This window comes from Haemaphysalis longicornis, unplaced genomic scaffold (assembly GCF_048455015.1).
Source record: "Haemaphysalis longicornis isolate Haplotype H1 unplaced genomic scaffold, Haemaphysalis longicornis Haplotype H1 scaffold_52, whole genome shotgun sequence".
Taxonomy (NCBI): domain Eukaryota; kingdom Metazoa; phylum Arthropoda; class Arachnida; order Ixodida; family Ixodidae; genus Haemaphysalis; species Haemaphysalis longicornis.
Window position 1 is genome coordinate 489,237 of NW_027526388.1, and position 13,896 is coordinate 503,132.

The 13,896-nt window shown below is 47.4% G+C and overlaps 1 pseudogene; it reads right to left on the reverse strand.

Moving 5' to 3' along the window:
* Positions 1 to 1,804: 1,804 nt before the first annotated feature.
* LOC144140845 (uncharacterized) lies at positions 1,805 to 2,839 on the reverse strand (annotated as a pseudogene).
* Positions 2,840 to 13,896: the final 11,057 nt, after the last annotated feature.

A 13,896-nucleotide genomic window follows, 5' to 3' on the forward strand; every position in this document is an offset into this window, starting at 1 on the left:
CGTATGTAATTCCTCGAGTTTATACCAATTACGGGAAAAGAACACGACCCTACTATGTACCTTCTCTTTTTAATAAACTTGAAGTAGATGCTGCCCTTCATAGTTTTAAAAAAATCAAATTGTTCCTGCGCTTATGGCTAACCGAAACTTCTTGATTTCTTAGCTATACACCCGCACACTTGACATGCTCATGCTTGTATGGTATAGGTTTCATAATAAGTTTAGTATTTAAGTTTGCATTGTATATGTTCTTCCGTTACATTGTGTTAGTTGAAATTTCTTTTGTTTTGTCTGTGTTATCGAACAGTAATTGTTGTCCGGCCAGAGGAAGTTCCCTCCTCTTATTTACCTTTGTATATTTTGTAAAGGGCATAGGCATGTGCCCCGTGCACGAAATTGGGCTGCCCAGCCCGCTCACAAGCATCGCTGCTTATGTGGGCTGGAATGTATAATGTGTACTTTTCCTGTAATAAAGATTATTATTATTATTATTATTATTATTACGTGTTTCTGCGACATTTACAAAGAATTTATTAAAAGTGTCGGCCAAGGGCTTTCTCGATATAACCTCGCCGTTAAGATTTATGCTGTGTACTGAACCCGAGGACACATTGCGATTTAAGAGAGAATTTAGCCTTTTCCACATTATATCTGAACACCCAGCAACTGAGCTAAACATATTGTTATAATACTCTTGCTTAGCCTTTTTCTGGTCTTTATTTAGGCGATTCCTTTTAACCTTGAATTCTTTAAACAGTTTAGTATCTCTCGTTTTAAGATAGCGGCTAAATAACATATTTTTTTCTTGTATTCTTTTCCCCAAGTTCAGCGTTAATCCAGAGTTTACGAACCTTTCTGTTCTGCTTTCCTTTAACCAAAGGAAACGAAGCAGCATAAATTGGCTTTAGAATGTTCAGAAATTCTTCGTACGCCTTGTTTGGCTCTTTTATTTTAAGCACATTCTCCCAAGGAGCCCTTAAAATATTCTCCGAAAACGTTTTCAGCGTTTGTTCGTTTATACGCTGGGTGAAAAACGTGTTCGGTTTGTTTTTATCACATACATGTTTCCGACAACAAATGTATATTGGCAAATGATCACTCAAATCCACAGTAATAACACCAGCCTTGAGGTTTCCTGTCGGTATATTTGTTAAGAACAAATCAATCAAGGACGAAGACATTTGTGTGATTCTCGTAGGAACAGTGATCACATTAAAAAAGTACTGAGACTTCAACAAAATATCAAGTTTTTGTACTACAGCTTCCTGTTTGAGCATATTTATGTTCATGTCACCCACACACAACGTCAAAGCGATTTGTATTAGCGAACGCAAAAGAAGTGTCCAGGTAATCCAAAAAGGATGCCGTTTCGCCGTTTGGTGGTCTATAACAAACAGCAAGAACCACATTTTGTAGTTTACCTGATAGAAACTCGAAGTCATTGCAAGACGTGGTGAAATTTTGAATTAGGTCACAGTCAAAGATCTTTTTCACTAGAATACATACACCACCGCCACGAGCGGAATTTCGATTAAGGTAGAATGTATTGTACGAAGGCAGGCGAAACACGCTGGCTTCATCTGTCGACCATGTTTCAGTTAACTATATGACGTCAAATACGTGATTCAGCTGTTCTAAAAAAAGTCTAAGATCGGACTGTTTATTATTTACCGATTGCACATTCAAGTGAAAACATTTAAACGAGTTGGAATACAAATTTCCTAAACTTTGCGAACACGCTTGCGGAAGCACGTAGGAATCGTTTCCTACGCTAGCCATGTCGAGCCGATCATTTCCTCTTTCTTTAAGTTAGCTTGTTCAGATCAGCAGCATTCGCGATGCGTATGGCTTTCTCCCCATCAGCTTTGCGCACTAGAACTTTCCCATTTGAGTGCCATGCATACTTGAAATTCCGTTCTTTAGCCCAGTTCTTTACCTCAAACAACAGCGCACGTGTTCTTTTCGTCAGGTTTTCCATCAAGAAGAAGTCCGTATCTAGGCTGCTCAGTTTCTTTCTGTTTTTTCACCAAAAGTCTCGGTTCGCTTGCTTCGCAAGACGACAGATAACGACCGGCGTCTTATCATTTTAGGGCGGAAGCCGATGAATGGCGACCACATCATTTTCTGCGAGTAGCGGAAGCTGGTGTTTAGCTGCCATTGCATTGATCTCTTCTAGCAAGTTTTCTTCTTCCGTTTCCTCTATTCCGTGGAATTCTAGGTTAAGTCTACGGCTCCTCCACTCAAGATTATCTACTTCTGCCTGTAGTTCAGCTACTTCTCGGTCCCGCATCTCTACCTTTTCCAATCTACGCTTAAGGTCTTTGACGTCATGCTCATTCTGCTCTGTTTTTCTAAGTATTTCGTCGTATTGCTCACTCAAGTATTGTATCGCGTCGTCAATGCTCTCAACCGTTTCTCTGAGCGGTACCAGTTTGTCCAGCTTGTCGTTAATATCTTGAATCCAAATTCGGACATCCTGCATGTCGGCCTTACTGCTCAGTTATTTTGATTCAGCTGGAGCTGCTCGCAACCTCGACCGCCTACAGGTAGGGCAGCGCCATGCATCGCAGTATGCCTGCCCTTTGGACTTGATAGTTGCTCCAGAAATTCCAGCACTTTTGCCGGCGTGGAATGCCCGACAGCAGTCGCTACATTAAATCCATACGACGTCCCCAGTGAACGACTTATCGCACACTGGACATTTTCCGTCCCGGGGCATAGTTGCACAGAGCGGCAAATGAAAAAAAGCAGTGTACAAAGCAGCACCAGCAGCAGCATCAGTAGTTGCGGCGTAAACAAATTTACAACGTGCATAGAAACAGCACTAACCTGCGAAACAGAAGGAGACCGCGTTCGTTTTACGCCGTTCTTTGCGCCGCAACCGCTGCTGCCAAGTGGTCTCTGTGATGGCTTGGTCCCCCCTTTAAGAAGCCCAGCGGCTGTACGGCGCAGGTGCAGTAGATTGCATCGCAGGACAGTTGGGCGCAGGCGCAGCGGGGCCTAATTGGTAGCTCTTCGTTCCGACGACGATGGGCACATGGACGACGAAAAATGCGCACGGTGGCTGGCGAACGCCAACAGCCTGCGAAACAGAAGGAGACCGCGTTCGTTTTACGCCGTTCTGAGTACAACTAATAATTTTGCGGGCTGTACATTCGAAAGCGCTAACGTTCCCTTGAGCACATCAGACGCCTTGCTTCCTTCTCGTCCAGCCGAATAGCTTTGCAATGTCGCCCCTTCTCGTTTCTGCCGCCATTTAAAGGGAGAGTTGACAACGATGGTGAACATACTACTTACCTGCTGATCGATGCAGTTGTTCATCTGCATTGTTCCTGTTTTTTTAATCGCATGGTTGAGCCTAATGAGTGAAACGCCGCGTGCTAACCTACGCTATCGAAGGAGCCAGCTCTCGCTTAGGCCTAACTAGACTGTAGCGACTGCTGGCAATGTTTGAGAGCTCGAGCAGGTAGCTTTTTGTCTTAATGGGACCATCAAGCCTACCTCTTCTTCATAATGGCAGCCTCAGGCACAAAGTCGCTGTCTGGAATTTTATACCTCTAGAAACAAAAGTCTCTCAGGGCTGCTATTACCTGCGGCATTACAATTATACACACTGAGTATTGGACTATCTTCAAGAAGCACTACATGCAAAGGTGCAGTAGCCAGACTTAGGACAAATTTATCACGCATTCAGTAAAAAGCGGGGACCCCTTGCGCCGCTTTGACAAATCTCCTACCGCAGCAATTGGCTAATGCCCCTTTGATTGCGCGCTCTGTGCCAACTACCTGCCACGCACGCACTATACAGCAAAAAGCTTAAAGCATCTGATGCTGTAACCTTTGCAGTAGCGCAAAATGGTAGTTCACGTCAGTATACCGAAGATAATTGAAAGCTCGACAATCTTTTTGAAGAACGAAGCTATAAAGAGCACTCAGCGGCCTTCAATATACATTTTATATTCCAAACTCGCGAGTGCTTAGCTACATGTTTCTTGCTTGTGCGGGAACAGTCATGAACTGTCACAGCCGGTTTTAGAAGCCTATGTTTGGTGTCTGCTTCGTTAAGCTTTTTTGTCAATCATTCCGTTATATCCAAGCATCAAACGCTTGTGGTCCCAGCGCATTTGAGGGACACGGCGACGCTTGCATGCGACGGCCACTCGTTAAGCCAAAGGACAATCTCTGGAGAGTGTGGCGAGGGGAAACTCCTTCGGGGGTTGTTTTCAGATATTCTGTGGCGACTGGGACCTGCCAGAGTACCAATAATTAGAAGAGGGCGCTTGACAATGGCACTAAAACATGTATTATTAACCAAATACACACACGGCAAGCAGCAATGACAACTCAATGTTAAACGACCGTTATATAAACCTCGGCAATCCAAATTCTAGTGAAAATATAAAGTACAGTCCCCACCAAATGTTCAGGGCGATAGAGCGTTGTTCGCAGGGTGTCATGGGTGCTGGTGATGATGAGGGGTATGGCATTGCGGGGCTCTGATGATGGCGTTGCACACGCTGGAGCGTCGACGAGGAAGACGCACCGTTGTCCTAGTATACAATGGTCTGCTTGGCCGCCGCTCACAATATGGCGCCCTGTAGCAGCGGGCAGGATGCAACCGTGCACTGCCGGTCGCTGACGGGCAGCGGGCGGCGGATCGTCCTAGGGGTGGAGCACGCCGACGTTGCGCGCCTCCACGAGTCAGGAGTCGCGCCTCGGCTCAAGGATGCCAAGGCGCCAGGTAGACACCTCTCGAGCTCGGGTCCCGAAAACCCTACGAGCTTCCAGTCTACCACCTGGACGTTGCGTTCCTCTAACCTCCTCCGTCCACTGCTCCCGGTGTTCTCTGTTCTCACCTCGGCACCCAAGCTCTTCGCTTGTGGTCACTACCCATTAGCCCACGTCAGCCTCTCGTGTGGCTTGGCATTTCTTTCTTGTCGGGGCAGTCACACTAAGAGCGATTCCCGAACGAGTACTGCGTTGTTCCCGCGAGATTGTCGTTGTCGACGTTACAACGGGAACCTCACCTCACAGAGAGAAAGCCTTAAGACAATTCTAGCAGCTCGGCGTGCACTATTTAAGATGTTCCTTCAGGGATAATAAAGCTCAACAAAACGATAACCCAATGGTTTACACGGTATTTTGGAACTAACATAATGCTTTATTGTGTGACGTCGTAAGCCGGTACCCAATGCATAACGTTTTCGTTCTCCTTAAGGATGCGGATACCGATTGGCATAGTACAATTGGTAACGAGCAGTTAGGCTTACAGTCCGCTTCAGACGGAACATTGCATCCTGCAAAGTAGTACACACACCACATTTGTTTTTGCGGGACTGCTAGACGCTTGATAAGCTTGACGCGCTCTTAACCGTTCAAAAAAACGTGAATTATTAGGTACAATTTAATTGCTCAGTAAAAAGACCTTTGCCGTACTCTGATTGCTCTACGCGTAATCTGAATTCTACAAACATTTTACATCTACCATATAATCACAAACCCTCTGTTGGTGTTTCATTGCCGCGACAAACGCCTTCACGTTGTTTATGGGTGTGGATTCAGTCTCCCTTTCCACGACGTGGACACAGTGGCAAGCTTCTACGACGGTATTTTGGACCCTACTGCATTCTACAAGATGTTGGCCAACTTAACTACGAAGTGATCCCCGATGGTGATGGCGAAACTTCACGACGAAGCGCGCGCCCCGGAGTCGTCCACGTGGTTCGCTTAAAACCCTTCCACGCAAGATGACGGATTTTACTTCTTTTTTGCTCGGACTGTCACATTATTTTAGCATCGGGTGGGTGCACTCGTAAAGGGGGTAATGCCGCGAACCATGTATTGGGTTGGCCTGTTTATGTTTGTTTATATTGCGCGGCCATGCCCGGCTTTGTTATCAGTGTCCCAAGCGAAGCGCGTGTCTCATTGTTTATTTTCATGCCGCACGGGCGTGCGCACGGGTTATCCAATTCTGATAAAGAGAGGGTTTCGCCCTAACGTCACTAGCCTAGAATAGTCTTCTTTTATATACAGGTTTCTCGAATTCGATGGTTCGGGAAACACCCGCGCTGAAATATAAATTTTCGCAGAGCCGACGCCGAGGTATTCGATTCCCCAACACCAGCCTACGTACGTCACTTTGTTGATTGCTGCTCGCTGCCTCTGGATTGTTTGAGTTGTTAGGGGAGAACAAGTTCGCTCCACTTAACTTGTTTCTCCTTCAGTACAACTGAGTCGTCCTTGCCTTCCTGACAATAATAAAGTATTAAACTTGATAAGACAAATGATCGCTGGTTTCGAACGAATACCGAATTGTTATCGCTAAACCATCCTAAAAATACCTAAGGTACCATTGTTTTGGACAATTATTATTAAGGGATTACCACTTTTTCTATCAGCTGAAAGAAATTAAAAATATTCGTAAACCGCCAAATCCTTTATAGAGCGTGCCCCGATATATACAAAATACAATAATGCACAGTTTTTAAGCTGTAATAAAAACCGGATATCTGGGACAAATAAAACCAGTTTGTACCGCATAAGTTTGAGAAGCGCCGAGTTTTACAAGATACAGTGGAGACAGATCTGAACGATGCGTCTAGATTATTGATTACCTATAGGGATTAGCGCGGCTAAACTACCTAGGTCATGAGGAACGACCAACTGAAAGCTACTGCATTAATTTTTACCACCTGGGGATCTTGAACGTCCGCCGAAACCTGCTCAGAACAACAGGTATACGGTACGAAGTCGCCTGTAATAATTATTTCGCAGTGTGCCCCAATGACGTACTCCTTAAAGGGGCAATGCAGACAAAATAGAAGTTTGTTTTATTCGAAAGATTTCGTGTTTTATAGTGCCCGTAGCGCTTGTCCGGCAATTTATCTTACCATTTCTATTCTCCCACCAAATCGCGTGTTTTTGGGACGTCTGCAATGACGCCATAAGTGCGCGTATTCACCAACTCTGTGCTCTGCTCACATTCATAGCGGCCACAGGGCCACCCGCTCGCCTTCACAGTGTCCTACACATTTCGCGCTCCGTTCACCATGGTTGTACGGTTTTGTTTTTCTGCCTGTCGCCCTTCTGGGGTCGTGGCGGTATGTCTCGGGCTGGGTGTGGTGTGCTGCGTGTTTCCCCTGGCTGCCGGGGTCGGCGCGCGTTGGGTGTGCCGGTTCCGCGCGGGTAGGGGGGAGGCGACGTCGCGCATTCCAGCTCCCCCTCCATTTACAATCCTCAATCCCGTTCTACTACAATTCACCGTAATTACACTCCTTCTCTTCCTCGATTCCTCCTTCTTCACTTTTTACTGTACCCCTCCTCGCTTCTGTTCGGCTGGTTGAGGTGTCGGCGTAACGCCAGACAGTTATCGGCCTCTATTCCCTCTTCCCCCACCCCTCCAACAACCACTTCCTCCTCCGCCTCCAAGCTAACTTCCCATTGCAAAATTCGGATTTGCAGCCTTGCTGGCCGTCAGTCCCCCCAAATAGCGCTACCATACGTACACACGGACCGTTTACCGCCGTTGCTTTGTTTTGGACATATTTGCGCTTGGGTTCTTTTGGTTGCGGTAGAAAGTAATCGGTTCGTCGAACAGGGGGTATGCTCGACAAACATGCTCACGTAGGACAACTTCGGTTATGCCAATCGGCCAGTGTCGTGTAAGACAACTCCAAAGCGGCGGCTTGCTGTGCAGCTAAAACAAACATAGTGCGCCAAGTTCGAACAGCAGTGCACATCGGTACTTCTATGCTTGCGTGTATTTCCTAACTTCCATTGTTTTCCACACCATCCTTGCTGCTGTAAAAAGGATATACATTACCTTTATTCGCAAATAGCTGGCTCGGCTAGCTTATAAGCCCTGCCTAAATTGCGTTTGCTTTTGCCGACCTCAGCGAATCGTGCAGCTAAGCGCGTATGATTTCATAGGTTTTGTTGGGGCAAATGAGCTGGTGGGTCGTTTGGCCAATCCCATTTTTCTAATTATATAGCTTATCTGAGCGGAGTGTGTGCTAACAGTGGTTTCAGTATGGTTCTAACAGGGCAACTTTTCGAATGAACCAAACCTGTGTTTTGTTTGAATGGCTTTTTTAAGAGCGCAAATAACCATGCATCTCTAACGACCTAATATAGCTTAAGCAAAAAGGGCTAAACTAGGGACAAAAATACAGCTGTTAGTCTTCGCGGTCAACAGTTCATCTTTCATGGGATTATCTGTAGCAGAGTGTGTGTGCACAAATCCGGACTAACTGTTCGTCTACGCCGATCTATAAGGAGTAAGGGGAAGACGAAACGCATGCATTTAGTCCCTTTGCTGTGTAGTTAATCCCCTAATGGCGTAGTCGTTCCCATTTCGCACATATATCTGTGGACAGTTTCAGATTTCAAAAACACAAGTCATTGCAGTCAGTGGGCCCTTTACATGGTGCCACTGGGAAAAATCTTTATGTTAATTATAAAAAAAAGCACCTAGTGTCAATCGAGCGACGGGTAATGGCAAGTAGCGGCGATGCGTGATCGACAAAAGCTTCTCGGCGAGGTTACGGTGATACGCTGTGTTGCATACGATTCGGGCGAGGTAATAACGGCCAATGAAATATTTCAAGCCCGTCAACAATACCACAAATATTACTGACAATAGCAAACGTTGATCCCCAAGCGTAATGAATATGTATGTTTCACAGACGCGAAAAAAAGCATTAGTTGCAGATGACAACAACTGCAAAATAAAAATTCTCGCTACAGGTAAGCGTCTTGGAGTTATCTTTTACACTCGGTACATAATTGCCTTGTGCACCAAAGCTATGACAATGATGAAACTGCTGTAAAACCCAGTTGCATCTCCCAGTCCTGATCGTCTAGCGACGCTAAATTGAAGAATTCAGGCTAAGCAACACCAAATTTGATTTCGCCGATGCAGGAAAATATGGTCTGTTTCCCTATTCTGTCACTCACACAGACTACCGCTTTCACACACCATACCTAGACCACTTAACGCATGTATCGAACACTAAAAATACACTTAGTTTGCGCTAATTTGTGCGTAAACAAATGAGTCGTCCGATCACCCAGCCATCTATCTCAACAGGCGACGAGTTGATTGCTCTTTACGAGAAAAAACTCAATGAACCCTCAAGTTAGCAAAGCGCTAAGCGAAAAGCGCAAATCGGTGTCACGGTCGCTTGCACGGATAAAAATTCCAGCACCAGTTGAAATGATCCCATCACCTGGCACAGCACTACATGCTGTACACTTGAAAATTATCTACTCGACCATTCGTCCGGCGGCGTGGTGAAGTGATTCTGCTTCGGGCCACCACCATGAACGGACGCAGGATGCAGGGCTCCTCAGGAGCGGTTAATGCGGCCAGGTCTGGCCCCGGTATCAGGTTTCTTGCCCAGGACGATGATGAATACCAGGTTTCCCTGCCAACTTTGCCAACAGGTCGTATTGTTTTTAATGCTGTTTTTTTTTCATGGTGATATGAAGGCCCGCCTGTATCGCGTCGAAGATTTCCGAGACGCGTTGGCTTGTTTGGAACTGCTTCCCGAGGTGCTTTCCTTGGGAGCGTTTCATATGAGTCACGTTTGGGCAGTGACTTTCAAGAATGAGCAAGCTGTGAAGAAGATGCTCGAAGGGAAGGACGTAAGAGGGAAGAGACGGCAGTGTATTGTCATCGACCCAGCGAACCAGGACCTCCGGCTGAAGTGGCATTGGGTGCTATACAATGTGACCGAAGAACACGTGCGTGTTGCGCTCGCCCGGTACGGCAGAGGCACCGACGTTACCAGGGAGAGGTGGAGAGTTCAAGGCATCAACGACAAGGGCTCGACTACGCGGTCAGTTAACCTCAAGCTCAAAGCCGGCGTGGGGGCCGAGGACCTTCCACACCGGCTCCGAGTGGCGGGCGAGTCAGCGCTCGTGGTCGTGCCCGGGAGAGCCCCGCAGTGCCTGCGCTGCCAAAGTACGGGACATATGCGGCGGGACTGCAAGGTGCCGCGTTGCAGTGTCTGTCGCCGCTTCGGCCATGAGGCGGCACAGTGCACGAGGACGTACGGCGCCGTAACCGGACCCGTTCCAGGCGACAGCTCGGCCGAGCTTGTCATGGACGAGGAGGAAACCGAAGAGTTGGCTGCGGGAAGTGAGCCGCCACGACAACCGACGCAGGAGGCCGGAGCAGAAGTGCCAGGGAGTTTGGCTCCTCCACCCATGGACTAGGAAATCGTTCGTGAGGAGGAGACTACATCGCCGGTTGCGGCAACGGTTTCAGCTTCCAGCGTCGCACCGGAGGTCACCTTGTCTCAACAAACGCCGACGCGAGCAACCGAAGGCGCCGGGGACGCCGCCAGTAACAGCGAAGCTAATGAGGTGAGCGGTGAAGATGGTTCGGCGACGAAACGCCCCCGGCACGAACGAGACGACCAGGCGGCGAAAGAGGACACGGCTACTGACGGGAAACCGGCCCCTAAAGGGCTAGCGACTCGTCGTTCGTCCCTCAAACCAAAACCAAACAGTACGCCGTACGAGCGAACGCCAGCCACAGCCAAACCGCCGTGAAAGTGTGCGTCCATCCAGGTACCCCTCCACCGTTTTTGCTTTTGTCGCATTCTTGGCTCATTGAGAACGCTTGTTTGACATTTACCAGCGTTCGCCTCAATATGAAGAATCAACGAGAAGTGTTAGTGACTCCTTCGGCGGTTTGCAGTGTGGCGCCCGTGTGCGCAGGCCCCCCTCGAGGCGTTTCCCCCGCTTTTGAATGCGCCATATACGCCCGCGCGTCCTGACTTTTCGCTGCCTTGAAATGCTAAATTTTAGCACCCCTGTTCGTATCGCCACGCTAAACGTTCGTGGCCTGGCTGACAGGCGTCGGCAAAACTAAGTTTACCGCTTGGTTGCCGATAAAGAACTCGATATTGTGGCTATTCAGGAAACGAAAGTCGGGGGAGAAGGGCAAACGCAGCGTATGGCGCAAACTTTCAATGCGCACCACCATGTTTGCGTAAGTCACGCAGTTGGCGTTTCTGGGGGGTGTATGCTGTTAATTAAACACAGTTTGGGCGTTGCAATTCAATCCGTCACGGCTTGTCTTGCAGGACGGTTCATAGTTTGCGATTTTAAATTTTTTTCGCGCGATTGGCGTGTTGTAGTTGTGTATGCGCCGACACGAGCGAACGAAAGGAAAGTTTTTTTCGAAAATATTCGTTCAGGACTGCACACGGAACGTATAGTTGTTTTTCTAGGAGACTTTCTCTGTGTATGCTCTGCGCGCGACAAGTCCAGTGATACGCCATTCCGTGACTACGTATAGTTGTTTTTCTAGGAGACTTTAACTGTGTATGCTCTGCGCGCGACAAGTCCAGTGATACGCCATTCCGTGCTGAGCACGAGGTCGCGGGTTCGATTCCCGGCCGCGGCGGCCGCTTTTCTGATGGAGGCGAAAAGCAAAAAACGCCCGTGTGTACGAGATTTCGGCGCACGTTAAAGATCCCCAGGTGGTCAAAATTAATCCGGAGCCCTCCACTACGGCGCGCCTCATCGCCTGCGTTGCGTCGGCGCGTTAAACCCTACAATCAATCAATCGATACGCCATTCCGTGACTCGAGTATCTTGGCGTTGCTTGAGGCAGCATCAGACTATTGTTTAGAAGATGTCGGGGATGTGCTTCTTGGCGTAAGACAAGTGCATTTCAGCCATTTTCAGGGCACAAGCCACGCCCGCTTGGATCGGGCTTATGTTTCGCTCGAGCTCTTACCTGAGTGCGGAGATTATTGCGCGTCACCCGTGTCGTTTAGCGATCACTGCCTGGTTTCTTTCACCCTTGGTGGGCGCACGTCAAGAGAAAACACGTTTAATTGGAGTCTTTGGAAAATGAATAGTAAATTATTGCAGAAGGAAGAATTTACAACTGAAATAAATGAAAAAATACGGCGTTTACCAGATACGAAAACTAGCTGGTCCTCTAGGTGGGGAATTTTCAAACAAGAAGTAAAGTTGAGTGCGATAGAAAAATCAAGTGCACGGAAGTATCGTGAGAGACAAAGAGAACAACTTCTACGTAAAAACCTCGCATTGCTTACTAATGAAGAATGCCAGTCGCCAGGGTCGCATACGGAAGAGATTAAAAGGGTTAGATCGGAGCTTGAAGTTATAGACTAGAATAAATACCACGGTGCCCTGGTGAGAGCAAGGGCGGAAAAGTTGCTATTGGGTGAAGCGCCCACCAAGAGATCACTTGCATCAGAAAAGCGCTACGCTTCTAGAAATCGTATAGTCCAAATCGAAAATCACGGAGTGCTAACGAGTGACCTGACGCAGATAGAGGGTGCATTTAAGGATTTTTATGAAGCCCTTTTTTCTGTTCATAAGGTCGACACCGATAATTTCAGAGACGAATTTCTTGAACTTACTGCCTAGAACAGAAGACGACATGAAGGCTTCTCTTGAGATGCCAATCACCATAAATGAAATTTTGAGTGCCATTGATGATTTAGCCCAAGGTAAAACGCCAGGCCCAGATGGCCTAGGCGCGTGTTTTTACAAGGCCTTTAAAGACACACTTAGCGCAGTGTTATATGAAGTTTACGCCGAAGCGTACGAAAGCAACAGACTGCCACCGTCCTTCACTCTATCTCGCACAGTTCTCATCCCAAAGACTAAAGATGCCATTAAACTTAGGAATGTAACAGCGTGCCGTCCAATTAGTCTCTTAAATGTCGACTATAAGATATTAATGAAGGTCTTAGCTGCTCAGTTGCAATTAGTAGTGAAAAAAATAGTCGGACCACACGAAACTTGTGGCATTAAGCGTCGTTCTATTAGGACCAATACCCACGTAGCCCGTAGCATCCTGGAATGCTCTGACAGCCTTGAGCAAGGAGTAGCAATAATACAAATAGACTTAGAAAAAGCGTTCGACAAGGTCTCCCACGAACTGCTATTGATGATTCTTGAGCACACAAACGTAGGAAAAATGATTACGGATGGTGTACGCATGGCATACAGGGACTGTAGTACAAGTTTGGTGGTCAACAAGTCGGTAGGCGCTCCAGTTCAGGTCAGCCGTTCTGTGCGCCAGGGGTGCCCACTGTCCTCGCTGCTATTCTGTATGTTTATTGAAACGTTTTGTGTAAACATCCTTAAAAATAAGAAAATCAGCGGGTTTTCATTACAGTCCTGCGAAGTTCGTGTGCTCACTTATGCAGACGACATTGCTTTGTTTTTCCAAGACACGAGTAGCATCCACGAAAGTATAAGTGTCCTTAAAAGGTTCTGCCTCTACACTGGTACTTCCGTCAATTGGGATAAGTGTATTGGTTTCTGGCACGGAAGCTGGTTATGGAAGCCACGTACATTCGCAGGTATCAGCTGGGTAGACACGCCAGTGAAGTACCTAGGTGTTCCCCTCGAAAACTATAGTGACAGTGATCCTTTCTGGCGCAGGCAAGCCACCGAAATTCGTGATAAAGCGGAGAAGTGGGGAGGTAAGCAGTTGTCCGTGTCCGCGCGAGCGACTGTGTGTAATCTATTCTGCGTGTCAAACCTTTGGTACGTGATGCAGGTTCTGCATTGCTCGCGTGCCAATGTTCAAAGATTGCACAGGGTGTTTGCTTTTTTTATTTGGTGTTCCACTTGGGAGCGCACAAGCCGAACCAACCTGTTTAGACGAGTACGCTGTGGGGGCCTTTCTCTGGCGCACCTTTTTCTACGCCAGGTAGTGAACCACTTTCTTTTTCTACGTGATGTGCAAAACCCTTTTCTGCGCCCCGTGTGTCAAGTGGGCCTAGGTAGAGTTTTGCCTGAATTTTTTGTTACTTCTTGTGTGCGTGACGGTGGCATTCATGGATATCTACGTGAGGTGGTACTTGCGGCAAGATTTTTAGTTTCACGGTTTTCTTT